At 36.7% G+C, this 24,695-nt stretch overlaps 1 long non-coding RNA gene across 1 annotated transcript; it reads right to left on the bottom strand.

The window, feature by feature from the left end:
- Window positions 1-16,125: 16,125 nt before the first annotated feature.
- Window positions 16,126-18,095, bottom strand: LOC144304044 (uncharacterized). Its single transcript, XR_013371031.1, has 3 exons — window positions 18,017-18,095; window positions 17,722-17,823; window positions 16,126-16,256 (listed from the first exon to the last, which is right to left on the bottom strand). It is a non-coding gene; the product is annotated as an uncharacterized LOC144304044 (long non-coding RNA).
- Window positions 18,096-24,695: the final 6,600 nt, after the last annotated feature.

Here is a 24,695-nt window from a genome sequence, read left to right as displayed (position 1 = left end):
TAAATTTTGTCATAATGAATATTATTATTTATCTCTTTAATGCTGTTTACTACCACAGCAATAGTCTCATATTTTGCATTTCTCTGGACATAGACATTGTGTCCAAGTAAGTGAATCTGAAGCATCCAGAAATGAGAAGAGTCTATGAATGAAAATATATAGGCAACAAATACAAGATTTTATAGTGCTTAGTCTGAGAAAGAGAAAACTTAGAATGAGCATTATATGTGGATATAAGTACTTAAATCGAAATGGCATCCAGAGAACAGAGCTAGAATAAATAGAAATTACAAAGAACAGAATAATCCAAGATGGAACTTTTTTATACTCTGAGTTGCACCAAAATAGGCACTGGTATTTGGGGGAAAATAAGTTCAGCCAAAAAAAAAAAAAAAAAAAAAAAACAGTTCCAATGGAGACATGGTTTTCATTATCAAAAATGCAGTAGAAGGATTTCATTAGAAAAAAAAAGAAAATTGGACCAGATTATCTCCTATTTCCTTTTCACTTTGAAAATTCTGTGAGTTCTGCTTACTGGTTTACACATGTGGTTATTTATTTCAAAGGCTGGTTGGGTGAACTCCTATCTACTGGAGTTTGGATCAGATGATCCATTTGGAGTCAAAGCACTTACATCTCCTCCTGCTCTCTGGCCCTCCTTTTGATGTCCCATATTTCAAAAAAATGCTCAAAAACTAGTTGGCCAGGAAACGTTTTCTGGTGGATCTGTCCTTATTTTTGGCTTTTATGTTGCCCCACACCACTGACGGTCACTTCTGAATATCTGGCTGAAGTATATATTCCAGGAAATACATATCTGTTACCATGAAAAGAGTTTCAGATCTTAATATTTTCTTCATTTCTTATTTTTTATGTCTAAAATCTGAGTTCAAAGTCTTAGAAGTAAAACCTGCTGTTAATCTTCCTGATTACTCTCTCTTGGAAACCTCCCTTTCTTACTTAGTTTTCCAGAATCAAAGTAAACTCTTAATGCAAAGACACCATTAGGCAACACATAGTCTCCCAAAATTTCCTCCAAAAAAATCTTACTAGTTTCTCGGAAATTGTCTTCTTTCCTTTCAATGTCAGCCCTCTACACCTCCAAATGTGTAATGTCTTTCCCTGAGGAAGGCAAGGCATAAGCCAAAAAGAAAAAGATGACTGCCGATACCCTCATCAATCTTTCCCTTTGAATATTGTCTAAGATGTCCCAAGTTTTTATAATGGATCATCATTCTCCCTATGTGTGTGTCTCTCTCAAGCTCTTCCTTACAATACCCCTTTTCTTTTTCACTTTCTCTCATTTCTCTACCTACCGTGGCTCCTTATGGCTGAATCCTCCAAGAAGGGTTTTTGAAATTTTGCATCTAAGTACAGGAACCATATCGTAGGACATTTGACCCATTGCTTCATGGGAGTTTTCTTTCTTCATTTCTTTTTAATGTATCAACTTAACTAGATAGTAATCTCCTTAGCAATTTCCAAATATTTCCTCTACAATCATCTGAGTATGATGTTCTCTAGCAACACTTTCATAGTTTTTTTTTTTCTTTCATAGTTTTTATCTACTAAATAAAGAGTGGCTCTATTTGACGAGTTATATACATGAAATACTTCTTTGGAGTATTCTGTACCAACTTTATTGGTATATATTGGTATATCACCTTTATTCCTGTATATCATCATGCTTTTAATTTTCTAATATTTGGATTAATATTATTATGTATATTATTAGTAATGGCCCATTACACGCATTTAATTCACTTACAGGTAATGACAAATACAATTTTATGCTTTATGTTTCTCTATAAGCTGTGGCTTAGTGGAATACATTCCAGGTATTAGAAAATTGGTGAATTAGAAGTAAGAAGAGAAGAATTTAACACAGAAGTTTCCCATCAGAAGGGAAGATCGTATCCTGAGAGAGAATATTCTAAAGACATGAGGTGTGGGGGCACTTGAGTGGCTTAGTCAGTTAAGCCTCCACCTCTCGATTTTGGCTCAGGTCATGATCTCAGGGTTAAGAGACAGAGCCCTGCTTGGGGTTCCCTGCTGAGAGTGAAGCCTGCTTAAGATTCTCATTCTCCCTCTCCCTCTGCCCTCTGCCTCACTCAAACTTGCTCTCTTTCAAAATAAGTGAAAGAAAAGAAGAAAGAAAGAAAGAAAGAAAGAAAGAAAGAAAGAAAGAAAGAAAGAAAGAAAGAAAGAAAGAAAGAAAGAAAGAAAGAAAGAAAGAAAGAAAGAAAGAAAGAAAGAAAGAAAAAAAGAAAGAAAGAAAGAGAGAAAGAAAGAGAGAAAGAAAGAGAGAAAGAAAGAAAGAAAAAGAAAGAAAGAAAGAAAGAAAGAAAGAAAGAAAGAAAGAAAGAAAAAAGAAAGAAAGAAGAAAGAAAGAAAGAAAGAAAGAAAGAAAGAAAGAAAGAAAGAGAGAAAGAAAGGAAAGAAAGATGTAAGGTGTGAAGAAATAGGACAAAAAGTTGAGGAAGTTCTGGATTTAATAAAAATTAAAATGTTTATATTAGATTCTAGGGCTGAAACTTGAATAAAGATAAGGAGCCATAAAACAGTTTATGCCAAAGACAGTCTATGAGGTTATGAGGTTACAGTAAATGTGTCTAAGTTAGCTTCTTTGTTAAAGTGGAGGGATCCTATCCCAAATCCATAAATTAAAATGAAATGTGAAGAACTTATAACTTTGAGGTGCTTACTGAGCATCTTTTGCCCATGAGCTACCAGTTCTCACTACAATTTATCCTTTGCTCTTATGAAATACTTAGACATACTTTTATTTTAACTTACAGCGCTATCCAATTATTTCTATATCTGGAAAAGCACATAGCATGAAAGACAGTTTTCAAAGCCCAGAACATGAAATAGGCACAGTTTGGTTTAAATGGAGGTGGCCTTTTTTTCTTCATCTTTATAGATGAAGAAATATATAAATATGGGGAGGAAAGAGACTAGCTATAAGGGGGAGAAAGAAAAAGTAATTTTGGGAGATTACTGGGAAAACTATGTCACTAAAAATGTTTAAATAATTTAAAAAACTTTACAGAGTTTGAAAATCTCCTGGACTTCATGTACCTTTTCAGTTAATTCAGACTAGCTTACAATGTTTAATTGTATCTCTATAAGTTTTTTCCAATGGTTATTATACAAATCCTTAAGATATAGCAGCTTTTGAAATCTTACAGAAATAAACAAGATAGAAATCAAGCAAAAATTATAGACTAGAATAACCAACAGAGGACACCTGGTGGTGGTCAAGAGTAGTGCCATGTTCTTTCGTAGTTTTGTGCCTCACAATTCCACAAGAGAACTTCACCATAAGAGATTGTCAGGTGCCTGCTGTGCCACTTTCAACTGAGCAAGATATGCCACAAACATAGCACCCAATTAATGAAATAAAATTTAAAATGCTGTTTGATTTCTATATACACTTGTCCTAAACTGTTTAAAAATGTATAGTGTGATAGACAACCAAATTGTATTATAAACATAAACTTGCTAAGAGATTACATCTTAAGTTTCAAATCAATATATTATCCACCTTAAGTTTAAACAATGTTAAATGTCAATTGTATCTCAATAAACAAGTTGTTAAAATGTAGAGTCTGGCTGGGAAGTGGTAAAGTGGAACCTGTAATCATACGGTAGATAATTCTATTAAAAGCAAACTTGCCTCATTTTTAAGGGCTAGATCAATGTTAAGTATTTTTAAAAATAATGTGCACTTAATAATTCCATAAAACAATGTTGTCATTGTTATTGTCTATCATTATGTCTATCATGAAGCTACACAATGAGTAGGAGGACATAGCCGAGGTCCTGGAAGGCAGAAGCAGCAGATACGTAGAAAGAGAGGTGATACAAAGTGTTAGAGGTCCTGAAACAGGATAAATACAGTGAGAACACAGAGGAAGGGGCCACTAGTTTGACAGGCTGGGGGAAGTGAAGTCAGGAAATGCTTCAACGGAGGAGGCACATTTTTGTTTGTTATCTTAGCACCATGTGCTGTGTTGGTCAGCCTTGTTGAATGCCTCTTCACTTAGAGAACAGGCAAGGAGCGATGTATTGTCACTCCTCACTCTGGCAGCATTAGCCTTACAGTCTGACTGTGGAGACTTCTCATGACGTTTTCAAGGCCTTTTTAAAACAAATTTAGCAAACTTTCACTGTATTCCAAATATATAGGAAGAACAGACTTTAAAAACATATTTTAAAGCTCATATATTTGGAAATGAAAAAAAGCAGGAGTCTGGGATCCAGATGAATAGAGTTTTTGCCATAGCTCTTCCACCAACAGTCATGTGTTATGAAATCATTGCAACTCAGTCTTAATTAGATTTTATGTCAAATGAGGCTTTGGGACATGGCGCTGTCTCAAGTTCCTTCTATTTTGAAGCATTAAATCACATACACACAGTGGCTCATCTGTGGACATCAAATATGTCCACAATTCCTTTTTTTTTTAGTTTGTCTCTCAATCGCTGGAGCCTAATTCCCCTCCCTTTGAGTGTGACTTAGTGCCTCACTTTTAATGAATAGAATCTGGTGTGAGTGAGTGTCTGACCTCCCAGATTAGATAAGAGGCATTGTAGTTTTCACCTGGCACTCTCTTTCTTAGTTCACTCATTCTAGGGGAAGCCAACTGCCATCTAGTAAAAACACTCAACCAGATCTATGAAAAAGCCCTTTATGGTTAAGAAATTGAGGCCTCCAGCCAACAGCCATGAGAGGGAGCCCTTGTTCCCCAGGCAAGCCTTGAGATGACTTCAGCTCCAGTCAACATCTCCACTACAACCGCATTAGCAACCCTGAACCAGAAACCTTCCACCTAAGCTGCACCAGAATTCTTAACCCACACAAACTGAAATAATAAGCATTGCTATTTTAAGCCTCTAAATCTAGAAATAGATTACTAATACACCATCCTTCAAGCCATCTCCTTAGCTCACGACCTAAAACCCAGAACTTCTGGTATTCAAAACTCAGTGGACAACAACACAGATGCAGAATTATTTTTTTCTCTTTAAAGGCTTGAATATTTATTTTTTCTACCTCCATCCCCACCATAAGATGGAAATCTTAATACTCTCTCTCTAGACCTTCCTCTGTGTAACAGCATTATTGCTAAAAGGCCCTAGTTGCCATTTTTAGTTTACACAGCTCTTTTAACTGTGTGTTCAGTCTTTATAGTTTAAGAAAGCAAATTTGGAAAATCACTGAACATCGCCTCCTCGAAATTCTGTCACCTATTTTCTGCAGCTTCAGTCAAGCCAGTATCAACTACATAGGGGTGATTGCACCCCCTACAACTTCTCATTAGCAGGCATAACTCAAGATTCCAGAACATAGGGCAAGAGGCTCAGGTTATTTTATTTTTTTTCACATGGATACAGGGACTCTCTGTAACATAACCACAGAAAGCTTCAGTTTCCCAAGGTAATTATAAACACTTAAATTATTATTATTATTATTTTTAAAATGTTTATTTATTTATTCATGAGAGACACAGAGAGAGAGGCAGAGACACAGGTAGAGGGAGAAGCAGGCCCCATGCAGGGAACCCGATGTGGAACTTGATCCCGGGTCCCTGGGATCATGACTTGAGCAGAAGGCAGATGCTTAGCCATTGAGCCACCCTGGGATCCCTAAACACTGAAATTATTAATGGCTCTGGATTAACAAGACAAAAAATAGTGCAGTATAAAGAGTATCACCTATGTAACTACTGGTCCTATGATTGAGTCACAGCATTGCTATTACTTGCTGTCTGACTACAAACAATTTGTTAAACTGCTCTAAGCTTAAATTTCCTCACCAGGAAAATGAGAGCATTGATAATCTGTTTTACATAGTGATTATAAGAAGTTAGGAATATACTGAATGTGGAAAGTCCTCAATAGAGTATTTTACACATTGTAGTCATTGTTGTTTTATTATATTGAGCCACCCATGAACACATACAAATTACTTAAACATTGGTTAAATTCGTAGGTCTAAGACACTTGTAATATTGCCAAATCCATTTCTTCTTTCAGGACAACGGAAGTGTAGAGACTCCAGAAAGCTGCATTTCACGGTTCTACCACCAAGCAAATAAAACCATGGGCAAGTTGTTTATCTTCAAAGACTAGTTTCCACATCTAGAAAATGGGCAAATGAGTTAGAGGATTTTAAAATAGCTTTTTCGGTGCAAGTAATTGTAAAATAACACTTGTGGTTAAATGGAGAAGAAAGAATTTTAAAAGTCAGAAAAATAATCAGCATATATTTTTACCTACTATATTAAGGAAATAATTTTTACTTTGCATTCATTTCATTTGAAACAGTATGTGAAAATGTTCTTATCTGTTTTGATAAGTAGCCAGATGGTGTTCTAAAGATACATTTTCTTTGTAGTTTAATGCAATTGAAATGAGTTTGCTAGTCACCTCTTGAAACCTATGGAGCTTTAAAATCAATCATTTAGAATATGAAGATCCTAGTGATGCTATTAAACTCTATGACTTCTAAATGTTAAAATCACCAAAGAACCTTTAATTTTACTGGTAATGACATATACAACCTTTTATAGGATATTGAGTATTCATATTAAATCATAATAAATATTCATGCTGAACCATAAGCCACCTGATATTGCAAATGGTCATTTATGTTGTCATTTATGTACCAATGTCAGTTCTGATAGGATAATGTTTATAATTTATTAAGCAATATGTCACAAGAAAATGTCCAATTCCACACTATTTCCATATTAGTAGCAATGAATGTTGCCAGGGCATGGGGAATATAAATTATTTCTCAGTTTGAACATGACGCTACTACAATAAAATGCCCATGGCTAAAAAAGTCATTAGCATGCACTATAGAACAAGCTTGTCATACATAATACACACAGACACATACATACGCACACACACACACATACACACAATTAGGGCATTAGGTATTGTACACAAAAAGAAATAAAGAAATAAAAAGCAGTGAACATCAAAGCTAAAAGTCCTCTGATTTACAGCAAGCACAGCAGGGATGAATGGGAGGCTTGCAATTAGATGCATAGGGAAAGCTTAGCTCCTTTAGAGTAAGCCAAATATTTATCCTTTATCTATAAGGGAGCAAGGTTCAAAGTCAGGTCAGCCAGGGAAACTTGGAACTTAAGGGAACTAGAAAACAGATCTTTTGGAAAAAGCTATTGCTTCCAATGGATGACTATGTGACTAATAAAAATGGAAGGCCTCATTAATTTTATTTAACTGTTAATCACCAGATGTTCTGAGCCATATGGAAAGAAATTTAATTTAATGTTTCCAGAGTTGTGATGTGTGTGTGGTATGTGTGTGGGGTGGGATGTGTGTGCTGTACCAATGTGTGTGTGAGTGAGGGAGTCTGTGTGTGTGTGTGTGTGTATGTGTGTGTTAAGTGCAATACAAATAGATATTTAGCTCCTAACAAAAGGAATTTGTTTTATCAGGTCTTTTATTTCAACCACAGAGAAAGCAGCACTGTCATATTTGTGATAACGCCCTAGCACCATACAATATTTTTCAGTTTACAGCATATTTTTACAGGTACTGTTTTATCTGGTTTCTAGTTTGCACAACAATGCTATTATAACTAGTTTATTACAGAGGAAACTCAGGTCCAGAAAGCACAGAGTCACAAAACTCATAAGTGCAAGATCAGTGCTTGAAACCAGGAGATCCACAGTCTCCACCAAAGTCCCTAAGAAAATGTGGAGAAAAGACACATAACTGAAATTTTCCTGGTGTTGAGAAAACTGTATTAGGTTACTTCTTACCATTTCTCATTTAAATTATTCATCTTCTTCATCTTGTCTACCTCCTTCCCATTGTTACTATCTAGAGATTGAAAATATGGTTCAGACATTCACTCAACAAAATTCTTGTTATCTACTATATCTCTGGAATAGACACTGCCAATATGTCTATGAGTAAAAAACCATGCCTAACTTCAGGTTGCATTTGCTTAGAGTCTGCTAAAGGAAAGTCAATTACTTTTGGTATTACTATCCCAGAAGGCATTCAGAATTCCTCTAATTCTCCCCAAAGATGCCAGGAACAAAGGCAGATATGCTAAGACAGCCTGGTACCATGGGGAAGAAACAGTTTGTGATGTCCTGTTTTTAAAACTCAAAGTTTAATGTAGATTTTTATTTACATTCTCATTTTCTTCCCCCACCTCCCCTTTTTATTTCTTCTTTCCTTTTACTTTTCCAAATACCAATCAACAACATTTTCTACCTCATCTAACCAAAGTATATGTTCAGTGATCTAGGCTTTTTTAGGAGACCAATCGCCAAGACTGAAATTTCTTCTTTAGGGAGCCTTTAGTGGTGATACCTGCAACTGCAAAGGATTTGACAGTTTACTGTGAAGTCAGGGTCTCTTATTGATGAGGCTTGAGATTCCTTTCCAAGTCTGAATCTTGGTAGTTTAGGAATGCCAAACTGTAGGGATAGTTGCATGTATGGGAAGATTTCCATAGAGTGCACAGAAATCTTAGCTTAAAATCATAGTAAGAAAGAGTCCAATATGTTGATTTCAAAGCTGCCCCCTCATCCTGGCATCCAGGGCGGTTATCCCATCTTCTCTATAGACTTCATGCCTTAGGTCAGGCTATCCTTCAAGTATCCTTCAGGGTATCCTTCAGCTGCATCAATCTCCTATGAAGGCTTTCAAAAAGGCTTTCTTTACAATGCCAATCAACCTTCCAATTGATATCCTTTCTTGCCTATAATCATTATGGTGACACTTGCTCTCCCCAATTGGCTTTAAGCTATACCAGAAAAAGGATAAACATTTCTTGTGTGAATGAGGTAGCTCTTGCTCAATCCACAGTCCTTTTACCCGTGTTCCCCATTGGTGGCACAACGTGGATGACAGGATGGTAATCAACATTTAGAGAGATCACATTCCAGGATTATTGTGATTATTGCTCTAGAAAAGACCTGGTTCTAAATGTATGCAATAAAATAATAGTAATTTTAACATGACCAGGAAACAAATTATTATTTACATGTTCCTAGGTACCCTGGGTAAGATTTTCAAGTATGGTTATCATCAATGAAATGCAATAACAACCTTTAAGAGAGTCATTGAAAGCCAGTATTCACTAGCAGCTCTACAGTGAGATAAAACTTTCCTGAATTTCTCAGTGTTCCCGTAAAGAAATCTAGCCTCTTGATAGTTCTCAAAGGCCATGAGAATTAAATCTGTAGCCATCTGTCTAGTTAAATGATCTGAGATAGCCTAGAATAGGTTCCTATATTAAGCCCCAGGTTTCCAGGAAGACTGAAGGCTATCTCCCTAAGTATTTACATTTTAAGGAAGAATGAATAACAACATAATAGTATGTCAGGTTCCACAGTGGTTCATATTGCTTGTATGCATTATTGCTTCAGGAAGAAAATCACTTAATGCCTGCGAGCTTCAGTTTTTCCTCTGAAAAATGGGCATAATCATGCCTACCTTTCAGAACTGTACAGTCTCCAAAACATGTCAGTAAAGTATCTGACATATCATCAATAAATGTTGAGCCAATTAAATGTCAGAGTTTAAGTGAATACCAGAGTTCACAGCTTTTTAGTGACCATGCCAGAATTAGAATCGCTAATTGAGCACTTTCTGACATGCCCCGAATATGAGTCTAGGCATTGAGTTCTGGACCTCCTATCTGCTCAGACCAGACATGTTAATATCACAACTGTGTGCAATACTTCTCAACCCTGACATTATATGGGTAATTTAAAATTGTCCATGACCAGTGTACTTATACCACAAAAATCAACAAATGCTATAAATCGAGAATTTTGTTTATAGGGGGACCCATTATTAAATATTCACCAGCATACAACTAATCTAGACTGGTAGGTCTGGAACTCAGTGCATCAAAAGCAATTACTGTTTGGTTCAGTCTAATGAATATGCTGTAGGCAGCACTTTGAGAGGTCCCTAAGGATTTCAAGTCGCAAATATCCATTTATAGTTACTATGGTGCCCCATGTGTGTTTAATTACCTTGTGGCAACTTCCAAATTGGGTGATTCTTGCTCTATGACTTCAGATATCTCTTTTAAAAATCTTCGAGTATTTGTTTTCTGAATGTTGCCTTCTCCCACATTTCTTGAAAACAGAATACAAAGCTTAAAATCGGGACACTGATTTTTTTCCCCATCTCTTTTCTGTTGCCGGTTCAGTGAAGCTTCCACCCCAAGCCAAATTAATTGTTCAGGGCTCTGTGCTCCTTACATTTTGCTCAAACTGTTAATATCACACTTATCACATTGTATTACCGTCAGGTTTTTCCTGCTTCTTTTCTTGGCAAGATCGTGAGCTTCTTAAAGACACCCCCCCATTCACGTTATCACCACTAGCACCTAAAATGCTGCCTGGTTCACAGTAGGGCACTCACTAGCTCTATGTTGAGTTTAGTGGGGCTGGCTCAGAAAAAAAACAGATGCAGCCAGTTTATTTTGATAGAAATACCTCAATTAAAAGAGGGCTACATTTTGGAAAGCTAATAACAAATTATTTTTTAGGTCACAAACATATTTGAGCAGTTCCTTCTACAACGAAATTCAAACCACATAATAAATGCAATAGAGGAGGAAAAGATAGAACAGTGAGACTTTTGGCATAAAGGTACAGAGGCAACACACTTGAATGAGAACAATTCAGTTCTCAGTGTTTTAGACCTACTGGCCTGAAGAGACTCTAGCTTTCTGGTAAAATGAGGATAACAATCTTACCTAAATGCCAAGGCTGATGTGAGAATTAAATCAGAAAAATGTCCCTGAAAGTTCCTTATAAACTATAATACACCACACAAATAAAAAGTATTATTCTACCTGCCGAGACCTACTTTGTAGAAAAGTTGAAAATTTCTAGCACTTCTATGACTATGAGATCTTGTCATAGTTTCAGTATTGCCTTTATTTTTTATTTTTATTTATTTTTCTTAAGTAGGCTTCATGCTGAGCATGGAGCCCAACATGGGGCTTAAACTCAGGACTCTGAGATCAAGACCTGAACTGAGATCAGGACTGAGCTGAGATCAAGAGTTGGACACTTAACCAACTGATATACCAGGTGCCCCTGAGTATTGCCTTTAGAGGCCTGTTTCCCCATGCCAAGATAAACACTCACCCAGAGTTACCACTGAATAAACCTAGTTTCCTATCTTCCTTTCAGGTTTTGGTGTTTTAAGAAGCACCTGAATCTGAACTGTAATATCACTAACTAGTTGGTACTGCCATCTAGTGACTTCCATAAACCAATCAGCTAACTCCATAAAATTTAATTACCCAGATATTTAAACAAATCAATGCATAAATATTCAATTTTATGAAAGTGCCCTTTGTTTCTCATTTACATGAAGTTTGTGTGTGTGTGTTTGTATGTGTTGTGAAAGCTGTTATTGAAAAGAATTTTTTAAATAACATGCCTCTAATACCTAGTTGCATAGCTGCGTTATAGCATCATAGCATTCATTATTAATTTTACACTGTCCTAACTATTTCTGGCAGAAACCTAAATCTTGATATCCATATTAGTGGCATTTCTTTTTCTGCTCAGCAAAGGAAGAGATGCTTTGGTGCCATCACAGGTAGAATTATTCTGGATTTATTAAAACATTGCCAGCATGTCTTGATGCCCAATGACAGTGATCAAGCAGCTAGAATCTGAACAAACTGCTGTACATCCTCTCTGATTTCTCAGACATGTCTGCCTCTTGCACAAAGAGCACTGCCCATAGAAACAGAATGGGGTTTTGTGCCATGTGCTGTCTAAGAAATGCTAAGAGCAATGTGTGGTCAATGACTCACATAATAATGCCAGGATTCAAATAAATAAAATCTTAAAAAAATATATTTAAAAAAAGGGGGATCCCTGGGTAGCTCAGCGGTTTAGCACCTGACTTCGGCCCAGGGCGTGATCCTGGGGTCCCAGAATCGAGTCCCACATCAGGCTTCCTGTGTGGAAACTGCTTCTCCCCGTGTCTCTACCTCTCTCTGTGTGTGTCTCTCATGAATAAATAAATAAAATCTTAAAAATATATATATTAAAAAAAATGATGCCAGGATTCAGCATGTGATGTGGGGGCCTGCAGCCTGCATGTTACTTAAGGCATGTGCTTTGAGAGATCATTCCTGAGAGAGCTCCTAATGAGAAAAACAAACCTCTGTTTGCCTAAACCTCATAAATCTGGAATCTACTTTTAATCACCCTTTACTTATATCCCACATTTTACCCAGTGATAGCTCAAAAACTTATTGCATAATTTTTTCATTATCACCATTTTTTCTAGATGTAGCACTGTATCATTACCTACATTTAAAAAGGAAAAGTTAAAAAAAATTAAAAAAGAAAACCAGATTACCTAAATACTTAAGGGATTGTGCTTTGTTTTTTTACTCTGATTCACCAGAGAAAATCAGATGGATCCCTCTCTTTTGTGTGCTGTTAGCACTGTACCTTACCGTCTGGAAGTATTTATTACAATAATAATTAATTTTGGTTAAACATCTGAAACATCTGCAACCCTGCCTGAATGAAGGCAGTTTAAGAGCAGGGATACATAGCATCTGCCTAGGCCATCTCTCCCTCCCCAGAGCTCAGGGTCTCCCTGTGTAAAGTAGGCACTCAAAGGAAAATGTATTGAATGTAAAATAAATGACCAATGTCTGAAGAGAGGTCTTAAAATTATTTCTTCTGTACATCATCTCTACAGATTATAAACCATGCTACAGAAAGTCTATCTCTGCCATTTTTTTCTAAACCTTATTTCTATTAACCCAGCTTTTTCACTCATGAGCTATTAAACCTTGTAATGCCATTGATCCTTCTGTACTCTATTTCCTCATTTGTAAAATCAGAATATCATAGCAAAAGAGGGATAATTTCTTTTATCTCTTCCTTCTATTAATTATGTTCTATTTCTTTTTTATAGCTTTATTGCCTTGGCCAGACTAAAAGAACAATGTTAAACAACAATGATGATGGAAGAAGGGGACACTGGGTTTTTAAAAAACCTGTGTAAAAGGCCATTTGAAGCACACCAATGTTTCACACTATGTGTTGTCCAAGTTCTTTCTGGGGAGTATCCTAACGGTTCTAAGATATTCCAAACTCTTAAAGTCTAAGATCAAAATGAACAAAAATGGATAGAGGAAAAGCATAGTTCCTTTTAAACAAGCTGCTCTTTTAGCACTTTAAAACTGAATCTTGAATTATAATGCAGCAATAAAATCATTTGAGTGCAGGCAATTAGTTGAAAAGGAGAGATGATCACATAGCCTTCTGAGGTAATAATTTGCAGGAAAGCCCATAGATTCAATGTTTTAAGTACTCTTTTCATATTTGATCAATGTAATCTTCTTGTTCATTTTAATGATGATGTTAACATTAGGCTGTCTGAATCCTTTGATTTACTGCTAATTGTCAATTTCCAAGCCATGCTCAGCAGATGCTCACGCCTGCATTCATAGATATAATTATGTGAACCATCTTTTTAGCAGTCAAGGCCATTGATTTAAAATGTAGGTAAAATAGTAGCTTTGGGAAATAATTATTTTCAAAATCCAAGGATTCTTTTTAAGATTAAAAAAAATCTATCTAACAATGTATAAATGAATGCTTTGCCTTTATAGAACCATCCTTAATGTTTTCCTTCCATATGCTTTCTGGTATTTTCCAAATGTTCCACCAAGGGCCCATAAACTTTAAATGATTTTCTCTTTGTCAATTGCTTCACAAGGGAGGCCAATTCTTCTCAGCAGCCCCTCCAATCACTCACCACTTCCATGAATTTAATGAGTCTCAAATTCTTTCATAGGACAACCACCCTGGTCCTTGCTCAATGGGCACATGTACAAAGTAACCATGGATCAAAGAGAGGCCATACTGCAACAGCAAAGATTAAAAATGAACCCCTGATATAGAACCTTTCCCAAGGTGACCAGAAGGCTGAGATGGGGATCTTTCAATCCCAGAGGGAGCAGCCATTTTTGACACAGGAATAGATATATATTCTGCATATAAATTTACTTTCCTTGCTCAAGATGTCTTTGCCAAGATTACAATCTGTGGAATTTTTATTTATCATTGAAGCTTCTCACATAATAGAACTTCTGACCAAGGAAATAATTTTATGGTGAAGGAAGTTAGCAATGTGTCTTGCTCATAGGATTACCTGCTATAGATAAAGACAAGCAGAGTAACATCAGCAAGAGAGCAGACTAGGAGGTCCCAGGCCTCGTTTCTCATCAAAAACTATCACTTAACTGCTTCCAGAGTGAAAATAACTCTGAAACAGTTCGAGAGTCCAGTTTAGAAGCTGCGGCAACCTGGTGAAGCAAAAGAACAAGGATAACTGTGTAGAAGAAGGTAGAAAAAATAGCTTCATTTTACCCACATTACCCCATTCCTCAGGCACAGCTCAGTGGTAAGATGAATCCTTTCAGCTGTCAGATTCCCCCATGGGGAAAAGGAGAGCAAGAAGACACCAGCAGTCCTCCCACTGCCAGAAACTCACAGTATTTACTGCTGAGGAACCCCACAGTCTTCATCAGTAAGAACCCCAGTTTTTGGAGCCACCAGGAGCTCAAATTGCCACATCTCCCCCTGGTTGGAGATATTGTATGCCCTCCCAACTGCCACCACCATGTACCACTCCTGTTGACACTGTTTTGCACCCCAAGGACTAGGACCACCACATACCCTTAGACCTGGAACCCCCACACATCTAACTGTCCCAGAGCCTACTTGTGCTTCTGGACCAGGTGCTATCATGCCCCCCCACCTCAGAACTGGGGCCCTTACATTCTCCTAAATCCAACACCCACAGAACCTGTGTGCCCCCTGGATGGGTGTGACTGCCCACCCCATCCTGGTTGGCACCCTCATACCTACCCACTGATATAAGTCCTTCCCTACTAAAGCCAGTATGTAAAGTCTACAAGGAGGTAACTGCTTCTTCTAGTGAGCAGACACCAATACAAGGCCCTCAGGAACACAGAAAATCAGGAAGAAAGATAACACAGAAGGAAGAAAAGAAGCTTCTACTAACAGACCCCCTAAAATGGAGATCTATGAATTGCCTGACAAATAATTCAAAATTATTATTTTAAAGAAGTTTAATGAGCTTCCAGAGAATACAAACAATTCATTAAAACCAGAAAAACAATATATAAACAAAGTTCAACAGAAAGGTAGAAATCAAAAGACAAAACAAAATAAAACAAAAAACCCCACAGAATTTAGTTTCTGATAAGAGTTGTCTCTCTGACTTGAAAATAGCCACTTTCCAGATATATGTAACATGGCCCTTCTTCTGTGTATATGTGCAGACAGAAAAAGAACTCTTCCATGTCTCTTTCTCCTCTTATAAAGACATCAGTTCTACAAGGTAGGGCCCTACCCTTATTGACCCCATTCAACATTAATTACCTCCCTAAAGGCCCTATTTCCAAATAGAGTCAGATAGGAGATTAAAACCTTAGGGGCAGCCTGGATGGCTCAGCGGTTGAGCATCTGCCTTCTGCCCAGGGCCTGATCCTGGAGTCCTGGGATTGAGTCCCGCGTTGGGCTCCCTGCATGGAGCCTGCTTCTCCCTCTGCCTGTGTTTCTGCCTCTCTGTGTCTCTCATGAATAAATGGGTAAAATCTTAAAAAAAAAAAAAAAAACACAAATCCTTAACATATATATTTTAGGGGGCTACAATCCATGCCATAACATTTTTCCCTTAAAGCACCCCCTGCCAAATTCAGGTACTTCTCACATGCAGAATACATTCACCCTGAACTAATAGCTCCAAAAAGTCTTAATACATCCCAGCATCAATCCCATGTCTAAAATATCATCTGAATATCCTCTGAGTCATGTACATGTAAGACTTAAGGTGTGCTTTATCCTGAGACACAATTCCTCTCTAGCGGTTACCTCATAAACCCAGACAAATTATGCACTTCCAAAATATAATGCTGGGACAAGCATAGGATAGACACTCCCTTTGTAAATAAGAGAAATAGGAAAGGAAAAGGGAGTGGAGGATGTGTCTCAAGAAAGCCCAAAACATAGCAAGCCAAATTCCAGACCTTAAAGCTTGAGAATAATCATCTCTGGCTCGCTGGTTTGTTCTCTGAGGCCCAGGGGAGCAGCAGTCTCACTCCACGTTTCTGAGGCAGTGACCCCACCTCATCTCATCTCTTGACACCAAGGAAAGAGGCCCACTCTGTGAAACGAAGGAAGAAACAGCCTTACACATGGGCGTGTGGTGTGAGTGGTCGTCCTCCTGATCTCTGAATTGCCTTTACAGTCATTCTTCCCTTTTCCTGCAGGATATGTAGTACACTCACAGATGGAAAACTCTATTGCCCCATCCTGTGGAACCCCTAAAATCCAAAAGCCTTCCTTTATTTCAGATGATCTCTGTCCCTTTCAATTCAAACTAGCAGTGTCTCTACTGGTGTAATCTCTTTTCTAGTTCTGGCTTCTGCAGACTGTTGATTAAAATTATGCACAATCTCTTTAAGAAGTTATTGTCCAGCCACACCCTTGGTGTTCTCTCCAGAACATATTTTCTCATTTTTTGTAATATGCATAGACTGAGAATTTTCCAAATCTTCACGGGTTACTTTGTATTTAAGAGTTCTTTCAATTTCTCTCTCTCTTCTCATACTTCACTACAAGCATTAAAGAGAAACTATGCCATAAGTTCAACAATTTGCTTACAAAACTAGTCATAAGGGGATCCCTGGGTGGCTCAGCAGTTTAGCATCTGCCTTCAGCTCAGGGCATCATCCTGGAGTCCCGGGATCGAGTCCCACACCGGGCTCCCTGCATGGAGCCTGCTTCTCCCTCTGCCTATGTCTCTGCTTCTCTCTCTCTGTGTCTCTCATGAATAAATAAATAAAATTAAAAAAAAAACTAGTCATAAGGCTAAAGACAAAGGAATTGTACATAAGCACTGTACTTGAGGTAACATTTTTCCCACAGGGGTATATGTTAATAATTCTGAAACCATATGTATAATGGAACTGAATGATTAAGTAAATGATTGGCAATGGAGGGAGCCAGGTTTCTCATGGTTGGAGTAGGAGGTCACAGCCAAGCAATGGGAGTCTATATTGATTCACATGGCAATGAATTAGAGTTCTCAACATCAGTATAAATTCATATTTAGCTTAATATAGATACAAATTCTTACATATAGCAATATTCATGAATGCATCTGGTTAAAAAGAAACAGCAGGTCTAAAATGGAGTCACTTTTGCTAAGCCCTACCAATACTTAATACATAACCTAACTTCAGGTTTAGCCTCTTTCAAGAGTGAAATTTTAACCCAATCAGTCTGGAATTTCCTGGTCAACACTAGTGAGGGAGTCTATGCCATAAAACCCTGTTTTCCCTGAAAGGAAGATAACCTTGTTTGAAATAATCTACCCTTTTAACTTCCTTGTCTCACCCTCCTGTCTATAAAAGCCTTCCACTTTGTACAACTCCTCTGAGCTCCATCTATTTAATAGATAGAATTCTGTCCAATTCATAAATCACTGAATAAAACCAATTAGATTCTCACACTTACTCAGTTGAATTTCTCTTAACAGTATAGACACAGGTTAGTATATGCACACATATTCTGCTCTGTCAGCTGAGAGGACATAAAAGAAATGGCGTCCCTAGCAATGCACTAACCTGGTATTCAGATGTTGGTTTCTGGTATTCTTCTCAAAAAGTGAAAATGAGAGTTCCTTGGAGAAATGGAGTGTTTTTTTGAGAAATGCTTTCCTTGTTAGACTAGAGCAGAAAATACATAAAATGAACCCTTGAGCAACAGAGAAGTAAAATTGTATTGGATTATTACCCAAAATATAAAGTAAATATCCATAAATTCATATAGGTATAAATAAATGACTAGATACATAAATGGGGGAGAACAGACAAATCATCCAGGCAGAGTAATTAGAAATAATTTATATGGGTACTTTACCAGATGCTTCACTCTCAAGAAGGGGAGTATAATTATTCACTCTTTACATGTGTGCTGAATACTTCTTTCCAAAGGCTGCAGTATGAAAAGAGTGGAAGAATAATTTTACAGTGGAGAAGACTAATAAACATTACCTCAGCCAGATTTGAATAAAGTTAACATCAATCATGACAAGTCATGTGGATATAAGTTATCCTTGATAAAATATGATGAGAATTGCATTTGATCTCTGCTGTCTTCCTCACAAAAAGCCTCAACCCCAGTTTAATAGTAAAACAAATTCCATCTGAAGAATGTTCCGCAAAATACCAGATCAGTAATCCTGACAACTGTCAAGGTCAAAAACAGGGCTAGTCATAAACTATCCTAGCCAAAAGGAGCCTAAGGAGACATGTGGTATCCTGGATGGGATTCTAGAATAGACAAAAAGTCATTAAATAAAAATTAAAGAAATCTAAATAAAGTATGGACTTTAGTTAATAGTAATGAATCAATAGTGGCTTTTTAATTATGACAAATGACTCAGACTAATGTAAGATGTTAATAATACAGGAAACTGAGTATGAAGTATGTGGGAAATCTGTACTACCTTTGAAATTTTTTTGTAAATCTAAAACAATTCTAAAATAAAAAGTGTATTTAAAATAATCATTTAATCCCTTTCTTCAAAATAAAGATATGTCTACCACAGACGGTTCAGTTAAAACCGCATACTTAAAAAGATGTTACAATAAGCATGAAGGACAATAATTAAAATGATTCATCAAATCCTTTCCAGTTATTTATGAATGAGTATACCTAGAAATAGATTTGCCAGAGGTTTCTAATTCTGCAGCTGCCTTGCTGCATAAACTCAAACCTCTGCCAAGCTGGATGGCCTTTTACTCTAGATTAGCATACTTAATTCATTTATGTATCCATGTTTAAGGGGTTTTGTGTATCTCATTATCTACACTAATTATAAGATTTAGGACATTTAAAACATTTATGCTCTAAGGTTATCCATATGTGATATAATAATTCACTTCTTATCACTATAAATGGTGAAAATAAAAACCTCTGTGCCTTGAATTGGTGCCCCTTCTCTGTAATAGGAGTTATGTCTGTCTTGTTAACACATCTGTATACACATCTGTACACCTCTTATAAATATCGATTGGCCCTTTGAATGTTAGCCACATGGAATGTTAACAACTCCACAATGAGTAAGGGATCCCTAATTCCATCAGGCCAAAATTCAGTGTCCCCTAAAATGCTAAATTTTTGCCAGATGGTGGTAAACCTCCCAACAGGGCATAAAGCACTAAGTCATTCATAAAGTTACATGGTCACTTAAATTTTGGGGGGGACAGGGTAAGTGGATGAATGAATTGAGCATAAAATTATCAGTACTCAAGAGTCCTTAAGCACTGGAATAACTTATGAAAATTTATCTTACTCGAACACTTGCTTTTAGAATTCCTGATTCCTCAGAAAAATGTAATTTGATGAAAATGGGTGTTATTTGGTGATGCATCTATACTTAGCAAAAGAAAACATAAATAGAAATATAAGATGATCAAGAGAGATTAGTTTCAGTTTTGTGGTCACCAAGAAGGATGCAAAGATTATGCCCAATAAAAGTAAGAAATAATATATGTGTACAATATAACAAATAGAAGGGATCTTACTCAACTACAGTAATTATTGAGAAATGGTATAAAGATAAACATGCAATTATCAATTACAGGCATTTAGATGACAATTGAAAAAGTGGGCTCACATAACTTAGGCGCTTTTCCCATAATGCTTAGAGATCATTGATCAGCCTACTCATCTGGGGAGGAGAAGAGTATAATTCAAAAGTGAGATAAGCTTTCCTCTATAGAGTCAAAGATTACAATTAATTATGAACAAACCAGAGGGTTTTTTCTTAGGGAAAAATTAGCCCAGCTCTCTGAGGCTTAGTCTTTTTACATACCCAGCAGTGTTAAGAATTGCTGTAATATTCAACAATTGAACAAAGAAACATCTTGGACTGGAACAGTTGTTCGCATTTGACACTTTTATTTTGTTTATTTGTGTTACTCTAAACTGGTTGTATATAAATTCATGAAAGCTAAGTTTTCCAATTATGTCAAAATTATTTGACACTATTTTAGGCAATTCTTTGAGTCTTAATTGCTGCCTTTCTCAGACCTTTCTTCTCCAGGTGCTGCTTTGACTATTCTTCAACCAAAGTCAGGCAGGTGAGCCATACATAGAACGCTTAGCTCCACTGGTTCGTGGGATCTTGGTTAAATTCTGTTGTTCTTAAACCAGTTTAAACTACCTGGGGCTAGTGCATCATTTTCCAATGACCTTCAGTGTTTCTTATCAGGAATGAGGTCTTATATCTGAGAATTGCCTTATCCATCATGTGTGGGAATCAGAATAGATTCACAACAGAAGAGTAGAGGGACATTTCAGCTGAGTTCTCACCAGCATGCTCTAGGCTACCAATGAAAATAGGCCACAATAAAAAAATCTCTTCTAGGTAATCATTCAAGATATTCTCTCACATCTGATTCCCAAATTAATAACTGAAATCATTTTCATAGCATCAGATTCCTAGTTCCATCTCACTAAATCTAGTTAATCTCTGGCTACTCACTCCTACTGGCTTCTTTGATACCCCTGGATAGTATTCTCCTTTTAAGACTCAGATATCTCCTTGTTTTGAATTCTCTACCCTATAAAAGAATGAAACCAATATCTGTATCTTTCACTAAGAACAGAGTAAATGTGGAGGAACAGAGAATTTAAAAGCTTTGATACAAGAAAATTATATTCTAGAATATATTGGCATTATTCCCAGAGAAAAAGATCAGCGTAAAGATGACTTTACATGTTAACAATTGGAATCTAGACTTTAGAAGAAATTAGTAATTAACATCAGAAAGCCATTTCCTTTCCTAGATTGGAGAAACAAAGGGATGAGGTGGTTTATCAGATCTCAAAATATAGGATCAAATGTACCTACAACTATAGCAGGCCTGTACAGAGGGAGCAGGAAACAGTAAAATGATAAGAGAGCTGAGTGTAAAAGGGCTCTGACTAACATAGTTACAGATACCCTGGTTTTTTGAGATCTCTCACTTCATGATGACTAAAGAAGCTGGATTTCTTCTCAGGTCATGTCTCTTACTGGCAGCCATTGATCACTTTCTCGTTCAAAGCTTTCTGGTTTTCCCCCTGAGGCTTAATTGTGGCCACCATCCTGAATTTTGAAATCCACAAACAAATCTGCCATCTATGTTATGGGTCAGTAGTAAACAGTTTACTAGTTTATCTACCCTTAACTCCTCACAGCCATAATATGAGGGAAACTAGATACTATAATCCGTTTTCTTTCTAAGATGCCATCACATGTCTCTTCTCTCGTTTTCTTTATGCTAGCATGAAGATCACCTAATTTCCCTTAAAGTCTTTCTTTTAATAACCTGGAGTCTTTTTACACAATAGACTGGAGTTCTCTTTAAACCATCAAAATAATAAAATTAGCCTAATTATATAAAGGATTGGCTGCCTGTTTTGAAAAGGTATCAAAACTTACTTTTAGTTGGAATATCAAAAATTACTGGGTACACAGATATACAGCAGGAGTTATTAAGGAGTAGCCTTCAAGGTGTCTAGAAATTCCTTTGTTTCATTCTAAAATTTCATCAGGGAAAAAGTTATATTTTTTTCTTAAAAAAATAGAATAAAATATAGGGATCCCTGGGTGGCGCAGCGGTTTGGCGCCTGCCTTTGGCCCAGGGCACGATCCTGGAGACCCGGGGTCGAGTCCCGCGTCAGGCTCCCGGCATGGAGCCTGCTTCTTCCTCTGCCTGTGTCTCTGCCTCTCTCTCTCTCTCTCTCTGTAACTATCATAAATAAATAAAAAATTAAAAAAAAATAGAATAAAATAGTACTTGTGCAGCACTTACAAAAGCATTCTTTAAAATTTTTCAGAAGCTACTATACCTCATCTAAAACTAGCTCTGTGACATTTAAATCATATTATGCTAAAAAATTTGCAATAATATGGCTTAAAGAGAATTGTTACCATGTAGACAAAACAATAATAATCTGAATTTCATTTAAAGTTAATTTTCAATAATCCCATTAATTTTAACAGGTTAGGACACAACTTGTTATAGGAAGACCCTTGTTAGTAGAGCCCTTAGGCCATTGGTAGAAAGAGAAACTACTGCCTTCTAGAATTCCCCTTCAATGCCAGTCTTAGAGAACCCACACAGATGGAGTTGCAACAAATAAGAGATCACATTTTAAAAAAGAAAATCACAGAACACAAAGGAAATAAGCCACCAAGTATAAGAGTCAGCAGAAAATAAGCTGAGTGAAATAAGTCAATCGGAGAAGGACAAACATTATATGGTCTCATTCATTTGGGGAATATAAAAAATAGTGAAAGGGAATAAAGGGGAAAGGAGAAAAAAATGAGTGGGAAATATCAGAAAGGAAGACAGAACATGAGAGACTCCTAACTCTGGGAAATGAACTAGGGGTGGTAGAAGGGGAGGTGGGCGGGGGGTGGGGGTCACTGGGTGACAGGCACTGATAGGGGCACTTGATGGGATGAGCACTGGTTATTATTCTATATGTTGGCAAATTGAACACCAATAAAAAATAAATTTATAAAAAAAAACAGACAACAAATCTGAAACCACAAAGTCATAGGATATTGTTTTGTTTTGATATTGAATACAAAATAAGTATGTTTACTATGTGAGAAGCAATTTTTAAAAAAATTGAAACCATTAGAAGAAAGAAAAGTAGATATTGAATCTACTCTCCAGCTTAACTTACGAATTTTGGCATTATTGGTTGAAAGCTTAGAAATAATTCTACCTATGCTGCAGAAAGCTCAAAAGGCTCAGAACTAATAAATCAAGAAATAAAGTCACAGAGAAACAAAGAGATGGAAAATAGTGAGATACACTGAGACACAGATAATCATGGTAGAAGGCCCAATCAACCTTTAAATGGAATTTCAAAAGAAGATATTGGAAACAATGTAAAAGGAGCAATATGGAAGAAATAATGCTGAAAAAAATGTCATTAAAAAAATCATTGTATAGAGGAAATATAAAATCCCAAGCAGGATAAAAAAAATAAAAATCTACATCTAGATACACTGTGCTACAACCACACAGAATATCAAAAATAAAGATAAAATATTAAAGCCATTCGGGATGCCTGGGTGGCTCAGCGGTTGTCTGCCTTTGGCCCAGGGCGTGATCCTGGGATCTGGGATCGAGTCCTGAATCGGGCTCCCTGTGGGGAGCCTGCTTCTCCCTCTGCCTATGTCTCTGCCTCTTTCTCTCTCTGTGTCTCTCATGAATAAGTAAATAAATCTTTAAAAAAGTAGTAAAGCCATTCAAAGAAAAAAGTGACATTAGCGATAGCTATAGGGAAATAGCTATTAGACTAAAATTGATTTTGCAACATTAACAATGCAATCAGACAATATATAAATCCATATGTCAATAATCATAAAAATATAAGTACAATGACTTTTCATTGAATATAAATTAAATAAATAAGCAAAAAGCAAATATATCCAGCTATGTGTTATTTATTAAAAAAAAAATTGTAACATAAGAACACAGGGAGTTTGAAATTAAAGTTGCAACCCAAAAAAACTGATATACCTATATTACTGTATCAGGGTTCTCCATAGAAAGAGAACCAATAAGATATATAGAGAGGTACATAGATATACAAGATTTATTATGGAATGACTCGTAGTTAAGGAAGTCAAGAAATCCTACAATCTGCTGTCTGCAAGTTGGAGAACCAGGAAAAACCTGTAGCAGAATTCAGTCTGAGTGCAAAGGCCTGACAATCAGCTCTGAGAAGCAGTAGATGGACTTCCCAGCTCAAGAAGAGAGAGTAAGATTTCATCCTTCCTTTGCCTTTTTGTTCCATTCTGGCTTCCGAATGACTGAATAATACCCATTCACATTGGCGAGGGTGGAACTTGTTATTCGGGCTACCGAATCAAATGCTAATCTCTTCCAGAAACACACTCACACACATAGTCAGAAATAATATTTTACCAGCTATCTGAACATCCTTTATCCCAGTCTAGTTGACACATAAAATTAACCATTACAATTACTGTTAAAAAACTGACAAAGAGGGGATCCCTTGTTGCCTCAGCGTTTTAGCACTTGCCTTCGGCCCAGGGCATGATCCTGAAGACCTGGGATAAGGTCCCACATCGGGCTCCCTGCATGGAACGTGCCTCTCCCTCTGACTGTGTCTCTGCTTCTCTCTCTCTCTCTGTGTGTGTCTCTCATGAATAAATAAATAAAATCTTAAAAAAAAAAACTGACAAAGATATAAGAGAAAAGAGACTTTAAGATTGAAAGCAATGCCAAAGTCACTGTAACAGAAGTTTTAGCATCAGGCAAAAAATAAATAAAATACAATAAAATCATTATGCACCTAATAAACTAATAAAAACTGAAAAATCAACCAATCCATTGCTACATTGGTATATGTTTTATTATCCCTCATGCTTGATATATATGGACAGATATAGAACCCTGTACACAAAAACTATAGATTCCCACAGTATTTCAAACTTACTTTTGGAACATTTATAAAAACCAAGCAGGTATGAGAACAACAACAGCCACAATAAAAGGCT

Source organism: Canis aureus, chromosome 33 (assembly GCF_053574225.1).
Source record: "Canis aureus isolate CA01 chromosome 33, VMU_Caureus_v.1.0, whole genome shotgun sequence".
In the NCBI taxonomy this organism is placed as follows: Eukaryota; Metazoa; Chordata; class Mammalia; order Carnivora; family Canidae; genus Canis; species Canis aureus.
This window is presented reverse-complemented; position numbering and strand designations above follow the sequence as displayed.